The following is a 15,918-nucleotide window of genomic DNA, read 5'->3' as shown; positions in this document are numbered from 1 at the left end:
CACCTGATGTCATCCCACTGTCCCACATTGTCACCCTGTCCATCCTTGAACTGCCCATGCTCCATCTCTCCACAGGCCTCTGGACAATGCACCTGTGTGACTGTTACTCTGGACTCTGCCATGGACATTCCTTCACCATAGCCCCCACCCACTTGAAACCACCCATCCCATTTTGAGCACTTAAATAAACACCTATTTTGCACCAAAATATCTGGAGTCTGGCTGTGATTTCAATATATTGTAATTGACATGACAGTGCAAATATGTCCTTGTACATGGTGAAGTCAACAAACAGCTGCCACAAAGCTGTAGTCCATGGGGAAACGAAGCACAGGACTCGTAGTGGGGACCCCAGATCTGAAATAGGGAGGGAAAAGCCAAAACTCAGTCATCATACACTGGGGCAAATAGACAGGCAGCAGAGATGCAGGAGAGTAGTTAACATTTACTAAATTATCTTTGAAATGTTACCTGTGTCCTATTGGAAGTACTGTTCAATGATTCTGTCCCTGTTGTCTGTTTCAGCCCCGTCGTCTTCCTCCTCGTCACTCTCCTCAGGTTCCACCGCTGCCACAACACCACCGTCTCGACCATCCTCCTGCAGGAAAGGCACCTGGCGGCGCAAAGCCAGGTTGTGAAGCATGCAGCAGGCCACGATGATGTGACACACCTTCTTAGGTGAGTACATTAGGGATCCACCTGTCATATGCAGGCACCTAAACCTGGCCTTTAGGAGGCCAAAGGTGCGTTCGATCACCCTCCTAGTACGCCCATGGGCCTCATTGTACCGTTCCTCTGCCCTGGTCCGGGGATTCCTTACTGGGGTCAGTAGCCACGACAGGTTGGGGTACCCAGAGTCCCCCACTAGCCATACACGGTGTCTCTGTAGCTGTTCAATCACGTAAGGGATGCTGCTATTCCTGAGGATGTAGGCGTCATGCACTGACCCTGGGAATTTGGCATTTACATGCGAGATGTACTGGTCAGCCAAACACACCACCTGGATGTTCATTGAATGGTAATTTTTTCTGTTCCTGTACACCTGCTCCCTGTCTCTTGGGGGAACCAAAGCCACATGGGTCCCATCAATGGCACCAATTACGTTGGGAATATGTCCTAGGGCGTAGAAATCACCCTTCACTGTAGCCAATTCGCCCACCTCAGGGAAAATGATGTAGCTCCTCACGGATTTCATCAGGGCAGACAACACTCTGGATAACACCTTCGAAAACATGGGCTGAGACATCCCAGAAGCAATTCCCACGGTTGTCTGAAATGACCCACTTGCCAAGAAATGGAGTACTGACATGACCTGCACCAGAGGGGGAATCCCTGTGGGTTGGCGGATGGGGGACATCAGGTCGGGCTCCAGCTGGGCACACAGTTCATGGATAGTGGCACGGTTAAGACGGTAGGTCAGGATAATGTGGCGTTCTTCCATTGTCGACAGGTCCACCAGCGGTCGGTACACGGGAGGATTCATCCGTCTCCTCGCCCAACCCAGCGGACGGTGCCTAGGAAGGACAACATGGAGCACACAGTCAAGCAACCCACAGGTACGTACTCACAGCTAGCACAGTAAACGATTCTCTATGCAGTGAATGGCGTGTCTGAGTGGCTATGCAAGGCCTAGGCCTGTGTGACGCAGTTGAAATTGAGCCATGTGGGCCCTGGAAATGGCGGCTGCCTGACCTGTGAAGTGTGACAATGGGATGTGAGGTCAATGCGCTGGCGTGGCACACCGCGGCGGGCGGCGGCCCAAGACCGCGGCGCCAAGCCGCATTGGTTAACATTGAAGCCTATGGGTTTCAGGAGCCAATGGCGAAGGGCGCCGGCGGTGGCGGGACGCACCGCCGCGGTACGCACCGCCGCGGACGTGACCGCCATTTTCTATCTACTTATCCACTTGCGACTTGAACTTTCACAGGAGAGGACCTATACTGCAAGTGTTGCTGTGACCTCGGTCTGGAAGGGACAATGGCTGCTGCGCCTGGGGAAAGGGCCCCTGCCTTCACTGGAGAGGAGTTGGAGAAACTTGTGGATGGGGTCCTCCCCCAGTATGCGCTACTCTACGGTCCTCCAGACCAACAAGTGAGTTTAATTCAATCTGGATTTGGGGCCACTGGCTGGCTTGGGGGCCTGGCGGGGGGCCTGGCGGGGGGCCTGGCGGGGATGGGGGGCATGTTGTGCCTGGCGGGGGGCATGGCGGGGGGCCTGGCGGGGATGGGGGGCATGTTGGGCCTGGCGGGGGGCATGGCGGGGATGGGGGGCATGTTGGGCCTGGCGGGGGGCATGGCGGGGGGCATGGCGGGGATGGGGGGCATGTTGGGCCTGGCGGGGGGCATGGCGGGGGGCCTGGCGGGGATGGGGGGCGTTGGGCCACTGGCAAGGAAAATGCTGACAAACTTGAACGTGGTATTTCTCCCTCCCTGTACGTGTCACATAGGTCCGCGCCCATGAGAAGATCGGGATTTGGCGTGCCATCGCCAAGGAAGTCCGGACCCTGGGGGTCCACCATCGACGGGGCACCCACTGCCGCAAGAGGTGGGAGGACATCCGCCGCGGGACCAAGAAGACCGCCGAGTCTCTGCTGGGGATGGCCTCCCAACGTAGGCGGGGTGCCTGCCGTCAACTGAGCCCCCTGATGTTCCGGATCCTGGCGATGGCCTACCCTGATTTGGATGGGCGCGTGAGGGCAGCACAGCAGACACAAGGGGGTGAGTACAAGCATTATCTACTCTGTTGTCGTGCAGTGGAGGTGTCTGGGTGGGGGAGGAGGGCTGGGGGTCCCCCTAGGCCAGGGCGATATCTGTAGGCTGGGCACCCCCGTAAGCCCCTGTGTCCCCAGCCACCACCCTCAGTAGTTTGTCAGTACAGCCATCCCTGGGCCGTGTCATCCATGGGTGCAGTTGTCAACTCTAGGCGTGTAGGGCATGTTCCACGGAATGCGTAGCGGACCCCAAGTGCGCAACTTAGTGCAGGGGGCATCTGTGTCTGTCATGTCCGCTAACTGTACCGGAGATCCATGTAATCAATATCCCTTTATTTCTCTCTCCCCCCCCCTTTTTGTTTGTCTTTCTGTGCTTGTGTGCATCAGCATCATCAGGCGGAGGAGAAGTGGCATCGGGGCAGGAGGGAGCTGCATCTCACATGGCCCAGGAGGGCCATGCCACAGAGTCAGACTGGACCAGTGAGACGGAGGGCGAGGGGAGCTCCACGACGGGGATGACTGGACCCTGCAGCGACACGGACACGTCCTCGGAAGGGGGCTCCCTTGCGGGGGTGGCACCATCCGAGCCCCCCGCCATTACAGGTACAGCCGCCACCCAGCGCACCATCTCCGCCCTCCCAGCAGCCCCTCAGCGTTCGCCCCGTGCCCGCTCTGCCAGGAAGCCGGGCATCTCCTTCGCCCCAGGCACCTCAGGCCCTGCCCCTGTTACCCCCGCTGCCCTCAGTGAGGAGGTCATTGACCTCCTCCGAACGCTCATTGTTGGGCAGACTACCCTTTTGAATGCCATCCAGGGGGTGGAGAGGGAGGTTCATCGCAGCAATGCGTACCTGGAGGGCATTCATTCGGGTCAGGCTGCCCATCAGCGATCGTTCCAGGCTCTGGCCTCAGCACTGACGGCAGCCATTGTCCCTGTCTCCTGTCTGCCTCTACTAACTCCCTCCTCCCAGTCTCCTGTTCCTCTGCCTGTCCCACCCACACCATCAGACCAGCCTGCACACACCTCAACACCCAAGAGAAGCTCATCCAAACATAAGCACCACAGATCACGCAGACATTCACACACGCAACATTCCGATGCAGACATGCCAACAGTCACTACCACCTCTGTGACCCCCACCTCCTCGTCTCCCTCCTCCCTCCCTGTGACGTCTACACTCACACCTCCATTCACCTCACCATCAGCCAGTGTTTCCATCACCAGCACACCCTCCACTCCAGTCCGCACACGTGCAGTCACCACCCCCACTGCCATTTACACGTCCCCTGTGTCCTCTCCCACTGTGTCTGTCACCCCCTCTTCCACACCACACAAACGCAGCCACCCACCCACCCAACAGCCATCCACCTCACGACAGCCTATCCCTCCTGCACCTGCACCCAAAGACAGCAAACGTGACTCACCTACAACCACATCCTCTCCCTCCACTCCCATTCCCACTGTACCTACCACTCTCCATTGTCCCAAGAAGCTCTTCCTCGCCACTACTAACTTCTTTCCTGACCCTGAGCCCCCCCCCTCCTTCTCGTCGGGGTAAGAAGAGCACCTCAGCCACCACCAGCCCTGCAGCCCCCTTGACAAGGGTGCAGGGGTATTGGAGCCCGCCAGCCCGCATGTCTGGATCTTCGCCCAGCAGCAAGGGGACAGCCAGCCCACCCCCTGGGAAGAGGAGCAGAAGGCGGAAGGGCCGCCGCAGGAGCCCGCCTTCTACATCCCCCCCGGACACCACCCAGAGACAGTCACCAGCCACAGCTCCAAAGGGAGGAAAGGGCCACAGGGCCACGACTAAGGAGGGCAAGGGCAGCAAGTCGGAGAGGTCAGGCAGCAGGCCTGCTGCCCAGGAGGAGCCCACAACCCCCATAGCCGCTGCCCCGGGAGGAACCGGCACAGCTGCCCCGGGAGAGCCCACCACCCCCATAGCCGCTGCCCAGGGAGGACCCAGCCCAGCTGGCCAGGAGGGCCCCACCACCCACAGCCCAGGTGGGCATTGAAGGAGCACCATCCCCGCTGCCCAGGAGGGCACCACCAGGCAATTAGCAGTTGGCCATAGACCGGCCGCAGTCTCAAGAACCGCTGAACTGGGCCCCGCCGTCTCAAGCACCGCTCCGCTGGGCCCCGCCGTCTCAAGAACCGCTGAACTGGGCCCTTCAAGGCAAGGACCGCTGAACTGGGCCCCGCCGTCTCAAGCACCGCTCTGCTGGGCCCCGCCGTCTCAAGAACCGCTGAACTGGGCCCTTCAAGGCAAGGACCGCTGAACTGGGCCCCGCCGTCTCAAGCACTGCTCCGCTGGGCCCTGCCGTCTCAAGAACCGCTGAACTGGGCCCTTCAAGGCAAGGACCGCTGAACTGGGCCCCGCCGTCTCAAGCACCGCTCCGCTGGGCCCCGCCGTCTCAAGAACCGCTGAACTGGGCCCTTCAAGGCAAGGACCGCTGAACTGGGCCCCGCCGTCTCAAGCACCGCTCCGCTGGGCCCCGCCGTCTCAAGAACCGCTGAACTGGGCCCCGCCGTCTCAAGCACCGCTCCGCTGGGCCCCGCCGTCTCAAGAACCGCTGAACTGGGCCCTTCAAGGCAAGGACCGCTGAACTGGGCCCCGCCGTCTCAAGCACCGCTCCGCTGGGCCCCGCCGTCTCAAGAACCGCTGAACTGGGCCCCGCCGTCTCAAGCACTGCTCCGCTGGGCCCCGCCGTCTCAAGAACCGCTGAACTGGGCCCTTCAAGGCAAGGACCGCTGAACTGGGCCCCGCCGTCTCCAGAACCGCTGAACTGGGCCCCGCCGTCTCACGCACCGCTCCGCTGGGCCCCGCCGTCTCAAGAACCGCTGAACTGGGCCCCGCCGTCTCAAGCACCGCTCCGCTGGGCCCCGCCGTCTCAAGAACCGCTGAACTGGGCTCCGCCGTCTCAAGCACCGCTCCGCTGGGCCCCGCCGTCTCAAGAACCGCTGAACTGGGCCCTTCAAGGCAAGGAGCGCTGAACTGGGCCCCGCCGTCTCAGGAACCGCTGAACTGGGCCCTTCAAGGCAAGAACCGCTGGCCCTTTGGCAGACGTGGCAGGGCAGGATCTATCTCGGGCAGGGCTGCAGGATGTCCTCTGGCCAACTTGCCTCCTCCAGTGGCAGTGGGGTCTGTTATGGACTGTATGGACTGTGGCTTTGCTCTCCCCAGGATGGCCCAGTGGGCAGGCCACCCACTGTATGGACTGTATGGACTGTGGCTTTGCTCTCCCCAGGATGGCCCAGTGGGCAGGCCACCCACTGTATGGACTGTATGGACTGTGGCTTTGCTCTCCCCAGGATGGCCCAGTGGGCAGGCCACCCACTGTATAGACTGTATGGACTGTGGCTTTGCTCTCCCCAGGATGGCCCAGTGGGCAGGCCACCCACTGTATGGACTGTATGGACTGTGGCTTTGCTCTCCCCAGGATGGCCCAGTGGGCAGGCCACCCACTGTATGGACTGTTTGGACTGTGGCTTTGCTCTCCCCAGGATGGCCCAGTGGGAAGGCCACCCACTGTATGGACTGTATGGACTGTGGCTTTGCTCTCCCCAGGATGGCCCAGTGGGCAGGCCACCCACTGTATGGACTGTATGGATTGTGGCTTTGCTCTCCCCAGGATGGCCCAGTGGGCAGGCCACCCACTGTATGGACTGTATGGACTGTGGCTTTGCTCTCCCCAGGATGGCCCAGTGGGCAGGCCACCCACTGTATGGACTGTTTGGACTGTGGCTTTGCTCTCCCCAGGATGGCCCAGTGGGCAGGCCACCCACTGTATGGACTGTTTGGACTGTGGCTTTGCTCTCCCCAGGATGGGCCAGTGGTCATGGAGTCCCCTCGTGGATCTGGCGTCGTGTACTCAAGTGGCTGAGGTGCCCCACCTTCCCTTCCCCCTGAGGTGCCTGTCCTATTTTCTTTCTGATGCCCCTGCAGTGTTCTCTCCGTGGAGTTCTTGTCGTGGGACTGGGCCTTGCCCCTTTACACAGGACCCCTGTGATCCACGGACAGTGGTTGGACTACATTTAGTAGCTGTATATATTTTGTACATAGTTTATTTATTTATTGGGATTACTGGTGTCCATATTTCAATATATCTGCCCGTTTATGATCTCTTCTTTTGGTCTTTGCATTATTTCGGTGGGGGGTGGTTTGTGGGTTGTGACAGTGATCTGTGGGAATGCATTGATGTGTGTGTTGTAGTGGGTGTGGGTGGGTGGGTGTGTGCCGGTAATCTTTTCCCTCCCCTGTGTCGTAGGTGCAGTACTCACCGATGTCTTCCGCGCGGCCGGGCGTGCTCCTGGTATATGAGCAGGTATAGGAGTGCGGGGATGACCTGCAACTCTGGTTCCATACTGCTGGAATCTCGCGTGGAGTGCGTAGAGGTGAGCGTTTTCCCGTTCGTAGTCTGTTTCCGCCGTGTTCTTATCGGCGGTGCTCCCGCCCCGGAAAAGGTGGCGGATTGGTGGGTCGTAATAGGGTGGGCGGTACATTGTCTGCCGCCTGGCTGTTGGCGGGAACCGCCGCGCTGTTTGTTTGTACCGCCGTGGCGGGCGGAGTGTTAAGTTGGCGGGCTGTGTTGGCGGTTCCCGCCAGGGTCAGAATTGCATATTTTAGACCGCCGGCCTGTTGGCGGCTTGGCCGCCGCTTTATCACCGACCGCCAGGGTCAGAATGAGGGCCTATGTTTTCAGTATGTTTGTTATGTGTCACTGGGATCCTGCTGGTTAGGACCCCAGTGCTCATAGGTTTGTGGCCTATATGTATGTGTCACTGGGACCCTGTCACACAGGGCCCCAGTGCTCATAGGTGTGCATGTATATGTTCCCTGTGTGGTGCCTAACTGTCTCACTGAGGCTCTGCTAACCAGAACCTCAGTGGTTATGCTCTCTCATTACTTCAAATTGTCACTAACAGGCTAGTGACCAATTTTACCAATTTACATTGGCTTACTGGAACACCCTTATAATTCCCTAGTATATGGTACTGAGGTACCCAGGGTATTGGGGTTCCAGGAGATCCCTATGGGCTGCAGCATTTCTTTTGCCACCCATAGGGAGCTCTGACAATTCTTACACAGGCCTGCCACTGCAGCCTGAGTGAAATAACGTCCACGTTATTTCACAGCCATTTTACACTGCACTTAAGTAACTTATAAGTCACCTATATGTCTAACCTTTACCTGGTAAAGGTTAGGTGCAAAGTTACTTAGTGTGAGGGCACCCTGGCACTAGCCAAGGTGCCCCCACATTGTTCAGAGCCAATTCACTGAACTTTGTGAGTGCGGGGACACCATTACACGCGTGCACTACATATAGGTCACTACCTATATGTAGCTTCACCATGGTAACTCCGAATATGGCCATGTAACATGTCTATGATCATGGAATTGCCCCCTCTATGCCATCCTGGCATTGTTGGTACAATTCCATGATCCCAGTGGTCTGTAGCACAGACCCTGGTACTGCCAGACTGCCCTTCCTGGGGTTTCACTGCAGCTGCTGCTGCTGCCAACCCCTCAGACAGGCAGCTGCCCTCCTGGGGTCCAGCCAGGCCTGGCCCAGGATGGCAGAACAAAGAACTTCCTCTGAGAGAGGGTGTGACACCCTCTCCCTTTGGAAAATGGTGTGAAGGCAGGGGAGGAGTAGCCTCCCCCAGCCTCTGGAAATGCTTTGTTGGGCACAGATGTGCCCAATTCTGCATAAGCCAGTCTACACCGGTTCAGGGACCCCTTAGCCCCTGCTCTGGCGCGAAACTGGACAAAGGAAAGGGGAGTGACCACTCCCCTGACCTGCACCTCCCCTGGGAGGTGTCCAGAGCTCCTCCAGTGTGCTCCAGACCTCTGCCATCTTGGAAACAGAGGTGCTGCTGGCACACTGGACTGCTCTGAGTGGCCAGTGCCACCAGGTGACGTCAGAGACTCCTGCTGATAGGCTCCTTCAGGTGTTAGTAGCCTTTCCTCTCTCCTAGGTAGCCAAGCCCTCTTTTCTGGCTATTTAGGGTCTCTGTCTCTGGGGAAACTTTAGATAACGAATGCATGAGCTCAGCCGAGTTCCTCTGCATCTCTCTCTTCACCTTCTGATAAGGAATCGACCGCTGACCGCGCTGGAAGCCTGCAAACCTGCAACATAGTAGCAAAGACGACTACTGCAACTCTGTAACGCTGATCCTGCCGCCTTCTCGACTGTTTTCCTGCTTGTGCATGCTGTGGGGGTAGCCTGCCTCCTCTCTGCACCAGAAGCTCCGAAGAAATCTCCCGTGGGTCGACGGAATCTTCCCCCTGCAACCGCAGGCACCAAAAAGCTGCATTACCGGTCCCTTGGGTCTCCTCTCAGCACGACGAGCGAGGTCCCTCGAATCCAGCGACGCTGTCCAAGTGACCCCCACAGTCCAGTGACTCTTCAGCCCAAGTTTGGTGGAGGTAAGTCCTTGCCTCACCTCGCTGGGCTGCATTGCTGGGAACCGCGACTTTGCAGCTACTCCGGCCCCTGTGCACTTCCGCCGGAAATCCTTCGTGCACAGCCAAGCCTGGGTCCACGGCACTCTAACCTGCATTGCACGACTTTCTAAGTTGGTCTCCGGCGACGTGGGACTCCTTTGTGCAACTTCGGTGAGCACCATTTCACGCATCCTCGTAGTGCCTGTTTCTGGCACTTTTCCGGGTGCTACCTGCTTCAGTGAGGGCTCTTTGTCTTGCTCGACGTCCCCTCTCTCTGCAGGTCCAATTTGCGACCTCCTGGTCCCTCCTGGGCCCCAGCAGCGTCCAAAAACGCCAAACACACGATTTGCGTGTAGCAAGGCTTGTTGGCGTCCTTCCGGCGGGAAAACACTTCTGCACGACTCTACAAGGCGAGAGAGATCCGTCCACCAAAGGGGAAGTCTCTAGCCCTTTTTGTTCCTGCAGAAACCTCAGCTTCTTCTGTCCAGTTGAAGCTTCTTTGCACCCGCAGCTGGCATTTCCTGGGCATCTGCCCATCTCCGACTTGCTTGTGACTTTTGGACTTGGTCCCCTTGTTCCACAGGTACCCTAGATTGGAAATCCACAGTTGTTGCATTGCTGGTTTGTGTCTTTCCTGCATTATTCCTCTAACACGACTCTTTTGTCCTTAGGGGAACTTTGGTGCACTTTGCACTCACTTTTCAGGGTCTGGGGGAGGGTTATTTTTCTAACTCTCACTATTTTCTAATAGTCCCAGCGACCCTCTACAAGGTCACATAGGTTTGGGGTCCATTCGTGGTTCGCATTCCACTTTTGGAGTATATGGTTTGTGTTGCCCCTATCCCTATGTTTCCCCATTGCATCCTATTGTAACTATACATTGTTTGCACTGTTTTCTAAGACTATACTGCATATTTTTGCTATTGTGTATATATATCTTGTGTATATTTCCTATCCTCTCACTGAGGGTACACTCTAAGATACTTTGGCATATTGTCATAAAAATAAAGTACCTTTATTTTTAGTATAACTGTGTATTGTGTTTTCTTATGATATTGTGCATATGACACTAGGTGGTACTGTAGTAGCTTCACACGTCTCCTAGTTCAGCCTAAGCTGCTCTGCTAAGCTACCATTATCTATCAGCCTAAGCTGCTAGACACCCTATACACTAATAAGGGATAACTGGGCCTGGTGCAAGGTGCAAGTACCCCTTGGTACTCACTACTAGCCAGTCCAGCCTCCTACACCGTTATATACTAGTATTAGTAGATTATGCCACTAGATACCCAGAAGCCATCCCACTCAGCGCTATTAACTCCAAGAGCGAAGCCCATGCCATGATAGGGTTCTTCTCCCGAATAGGCTTTCCCCGAGAAATCTTAACAGACCAAGGTACCCAGTTCATGTCCACCTTGATGTCACAAATATGTCAGCTTCTGGGGATCAAACAGTTGCGGACAGCGGTTTATCATCCTCAAACGGATGGTTTGGTGGAAAGGTATAACCGTACTCTGAAAACTCTGTTAAAGAAATCTATTTCAGAGACAGGTAAGGACTGGGACAGAAAACTCCCATTAGTGTTATACGCTATCAGGACCCATGAGCAAGCCTCCACGGGCCATAGTCCATTTGAATTATTGTTCGGACGACAACCCAGGACCTTGCTAGATATGGCTGCAGAGTTATGGGAAGAGGAGGATGGAGAAAAATCCCTCTTAGAATATACCCAGGAGTTAAAATCCAACATCCAAAATGTGTGGGAGAACGTAAGGGAACATATGGAGAAGGCCCAAGAAAAGCAGAAAAGATATTACGACAGGAATACTCGATTAAGGACCTTTTCCCTAGGTGATAGGGTGTTAGTGCTTCTCCCCAGTTCAGACAACAAGCTGCTGGCAAAGTGGCAGGGACCCTATAAAGTGATAGGGGTAGTAACACCAGTGACCTATAAGGTCCAGCTCACAGACAATTCCAACCGGTCACAGATCTTTCATGTTAATCTATTAAAAAAGTGGGAAGAGCCACAGGGAGAACCAACCAGGGGATGCCTAGTTAACACTGTTAAGGAACTGGAGATAGGGTGGTGCCCCACTGAGCATCCTAGCGGAAACGAGGTGCCTCCCATAAATAGCGAAATCTCGATCCAACAGAGGGAGCAGTTAACCCAGCTCCTCCATGATCAGGCCCACGTATTCTCCGTGATACCAGGCCGGACCAAGTTAGTACATCATCAAATCATAACCCCACCTGGCCAGGTCATACGGTTACGACCATATCGTATCCCTGAAGCTAGAAAGATCCTGGTAGAAAACGAAATAGAAAAGATGTTAGACCTAGGTATTATAGAGCCTTCCCAGAGTCCCTGGTGTCCACCGGTGGTATTAGTACCAAAACCAGATGGGTCTATTCGTTTCTGTATTGACTTTAGACGAGTCAATTCTATATCCCAGTTTGACACATATCCTCTTCCACGGGTGGACGAACTCTTAGAGAAGTTGGGAAAAGCTAAGTACATGTCTACACTCGACTTGACCAAAGGCTACTGGCAGATTCCTTTGACGCCAGAAGATAAAGAGAAAACGGCCTTCTCTACTCCCTCGGGACTATATCATTTTAATGTTCTCCCTTTCGGGTTACATGGGGCACCCGCCACCTTCCAGCGTCTCATCGACACCATTCTACGACCTCATACCAGGTACGCTGCCGAAGTATCTGGATGATATCGTTATCCACAGCGAGACTTGGGAGGACCACTTGACACATTTAAATAAAATCTTTACAGCATTACGAGGGGCTGGATTAACAGCCAACGCCTCCAAAAGTCGGTTGGCATTCAATGAGATCTCGTATCTAGGATATCATATAGGGAAAGGTATACTTAAACCACAAATGAATAAAGTTGAAGCCATCCTACGGATAGAGACACCCACAACGAAAAAGGAGGTCCGGTCATTCTTAGGCTTGGTAGGGTATTATCGAAGATTTATACCCCATTATTCCACCGTGGCCGCTCCCCTAACCGATCTCTTGAGGAAAGGCCAGCCCAAAAATTTCACGAATTTAAACCCAGTACAATCCCTTAGTTACCATACCCTACAAAGATATCTCACTACCCAACCAATTTTAAAGTGTCCTGACTTCACTGTCCCCTTTCACCTCCAAACGGATGCCTCAGACGTGGGCCTGGGGGCCGTACTTTTTCAGAAGGATGAGAGAGATATTAGTCACCCCGTGGTCTTTATTAGTCGTAAACTTTTTCCCAGGGAGCAAAAATATCCCATTATAGAGCGAGAATGTCTGGCCATCAAGTGGGCGATTGAAAGCCTCCAATACTACCTCCAAAGAAGGTCCTTTCTATTATATACGGATCACGCCCCCCTCACCTGGCTCTCAAGATATAAAGATACTAACAGTCGCATATTGAGATGGTTTATGGAGCTTCAACCTTTCTCCTTCCAGGTTTGCCATCTCCCTGGTGATCTTATGGGACAAGCTGACTATTTATCCCGGTTCCCGGGACCTTTGGGGCTCGAACAGCCCCATTCAAGGGAGGGGATGTGTAACCGGACGGCTCCGGTCGCCGATATTCAAAATATTACGACGGCCGCGATTGACGGCCCGCGACCCACTCGAGGGGGACGCCACCCTATGACGTCAGACGCCTTTGGCGTCTGGACGAAGACAGAAAGAAAAGACGGACCAAGAGGAAACGGGGAGAGAGAGACGGAAGAAGACTCTCGCCGAACGCGACCAGGAGAAGAGGAAGCCCGGACGTCGGAGACCGAGAGGAAGGACACCGTCGAAGGAGCGGAGGATCGGAAAGAGAAGGAAAGCCACAGGGGCCCTCCCGCCCCCGTCAGTGAGAAGCCGGGAGATTGCGAAAGCGCCGGCCGCGTCCCCGGAGGGGTGTGGCCAACTCAGGTACGTTCGTACCACAGCTGGGGTTTTACGAGAGGGTGGCTGTTAGGAATAGGGGGGGACAAGGGAAAGAGAGGGAGATCCTGCAGGGAAGGGGAGACCATCTAGCAGAAGATCCTAAAAGTAAACCTAACCTCACCAAGATACCGACAGTCGGAAGATTCCTAGACAGAAAGGAATGCCTGAGAACACCTATAAATAGAACCACAAACTAGATGACCGTTGTACCCTCACCTCCCTTCACTTATGCCTATTCCCCCACCACCCTACTAACCTTATATCCTTACAATATATATATCCCACTTACCTGTTTTTTTTTTGTCCTTCTTCTATTTTTGTTTCGGAGAGCCTGGCCCACTGACGTAGAGGAAGATCGGAGACCTCCCCAAAGCTGGACCCGGCCACTTATGGACTATCACTTAAAACCCTGAAAGAAAAGAAAAAGGGAACTTTGTTAATTTTCTTTTGGACTACAGGTGCTTTATCCTTGTGAGCCAGGAACATAGGATAAAAAGCGGCATCCTTAAAACCGAAGCACAAATAAATTAACTAAACCCTCACCTTCTGCACCTGTCACATTATTCCAATATCCCTTTTATTTGTTTCGGGATAAAGAACCCCTTTACAGGCCCCCTCTGTCTCATCTCCCAAATGGCAACATCCTGGTCCTTCCTGGGCCCGGGTAACATCCTTTTTCTTTAACAACTTGCAGCTAGCAAGGCTTGTCTGTGGTATTTTGGCAAGGAAACAACTCTGCGTCCTCCAGCACTCCATGGGGAATCTTCCGCATGAAGGAAAAGTTCCTAGCACTATTCGTTGTTGCAGAATCTTCAGCTTCTTCCATCTAGAGGCATGCATTTTGCACCTTCATCCGGGATTTAGTGGGTTCCTGCCCCCCGGACACTTTCACAACTCTTACTTTGGTTCCCTTCCTTTACTGGTCCTCAGGTCCAGGAATCCATCTTTAGTGCTTTGCAGTCTGTTGTGGTCTTTGCAAAATCCTCCATCACGACTTTAGTGTGTTTTCTGGGGAAATAGTAGTACTTTACTCCTACTTTCCAGGGTCTTGGGGTAGAGTATCTTGGATACCCTTAGTGTTTTCCTACACTCCCAGTGACGCCCTACACACTACATTAGCCTAGGGGTCCACTCGTGGTTCGCATTCCACTTTCTTAGTATATGGTTTGTATTGCCCCTAGGCCTATTGCATCCTATTGTATTCTACAGCGTTTGCACTATTTTTTGACTGTTTTACTTACCTTATTTTGGTTTGTGTGTATATTTTGTGTACTTTACTTACCTCCTAATGGAGTATATCCTCTGAGATATTTTCGGCACATTGTCACTAAAATAAAGTACCTTTATTTTTAGTAACTCTGAGTATTGTCTTTATTATGATTTAGTACCTATATGATATAAGTGGTATAGTAGGAGCTTTGCATGTCTACTAGTTCAGCCTAAGCTGCTCTGCTACAGCTACCTCTATCAAGCTGCTAGAGCACTACTAATCTACTAATAAGGGATAATTGGACCTTGCACAAGGTGTAAGTACCATCTGGTACCCACTATAAGCCAGGCCAGCCTCCTACATTGGTGGTGCAGCAGTGGGATAAGTACTTCTAACTGCTTCACCACTTTGTCATTGGTGCTTTTCATAAGAAAACCATATTATAAATACTTAGAAATATACACAGTTAACCTAAACAGTCTAACTTTCTTTCTAAAAACTTTCTAAAAGGTTTCTGAATAGTTTGAAAAAGATTTTTCTTTTCTTTAAAAGTTTTCTAAACTTGTTCTTTCTCCCCTAAACTCTTTCTTTTAACTATGTCTGTAGTAGAGGCCACTCCCAAAGTTTTACAGACAACTTATGACAATTTAAACTTTAAAGTTTTGCGGGGTCTCTGTATAGAAAGGAGTTTAGGGATTGGTAAGAAACCTACCAAAGATCTCCTTCTCGGCCTTCTCCTTGAAAGTGACCAGAACCAGACTGGTCAAACTCAGGATCAGGAGGTAGAGGAGGAAGATACCCAGATAGTTCCAGTGGAGGTCCCTGAGGACTCTGGGGAGGGTACTTCCAAAGACCTTTCAGCTAACAGGCCATCTAGTGAAGCTGGTAGTGGGAGGGGGCCACACACTAGTAGGGCTCCTTTTACTCCAAAAGATCAGGTAACTAGAGTTCAGTTAGTTAGAGATAGGTCCACTTCTGCCCATTCCCACATTACCTTTGTGTCAGAGAATTCCCAAACCATCCACCCTGAGGAAAACACCCTAGACAGGGAACTCAGAAATCTGAGGTGGTTGGAAGAGGCCAGACTGAAGCTGAGACAGCAGCAGTTGGCCTTAGACAGGGAGTCTCTAGATGAAGAGAAGGAAAGACAGACGTTGGGGTTAGTTCCCCATGGTGGCAGCAGCAGTATTCTTGATAGTCATCCTGGGAGAGAAACAGATTCAAGAAACCTGCATAGGATTGTCCCCCTTACAAGAAGGGGGATGGCATAAACAAGTGGTTTTCTGTACTTGAGAGGGCCTGTATGGTAGAGTTGGTCCCTCAAAGGCAGTGGGCTGCTATCTTGTGGCTATCTTTCACTAGCAAAGGTAGGGATATAGGGCCACATGTACGAACACATTTTCCCATTGACACAGAATGGGAAAAACCCTTTGCTACATCTGGTCAATACTCCTTACTACCAGGGAGAGTGATGCCAACAACTACAACGTTTTGAAAGATGAACTCTTAGATGGATTTGGCTTAACCACTGAACAATACAGGATAAAGTTCAGAGATACCAGAAAAGAGACCTCTCAAGACTGGATAGACTTTGTAGACTGTTCAGTGAAGGTCTT

At 53.4% G+C, this 15,918-nt stretch overlaps 1 protein-coding gene across 4 annotated transcripts in view; it reads right to left on the bottom strand.

Moving 5' to 3' along the window:
- Window positions 1–15,918, bottom strand: part of LOC138285243 (NXPE family member 4-like) — an 859,879-nt gene that overhangs the window by 658,457 nt on the left and 185,504 nt on the right. For all 4 annotated transcript variants that reach the window (XM_069224936.1, XM_069224935.1, XM_069224938.1 and 1 more), the window contains exon 3: window positions 13,382–13,501. The gene's annotated coding sequence lies outside the window, so the exon portion shown is untranslated. The remainder of the gene's footprint in view (window positions 1–13,381; window positions 13,502–15,918) is intronic.

The sequence above is a fragment of the Pleurodeles waltl genome, chromosome 3_1 (assembly GCF_031143425.1).
Source record: "Pleurodeles waltl isolate 20211129_DDA chromosome 3_1, aPleWal1.hap1.20221129, whole genome shotgun sequence".
In the NCBI taxonomy this organism is placed as follows: domain Eukaryota; kingdom Metazoa; phylum Chordata; class Amphibia; order Caudata; family Salamandridae; genus Pleurodeles; species Pleurodeles waltl.
This window is presented reverse-complemented; position numbering and strand designations above follow the sequence as displayed.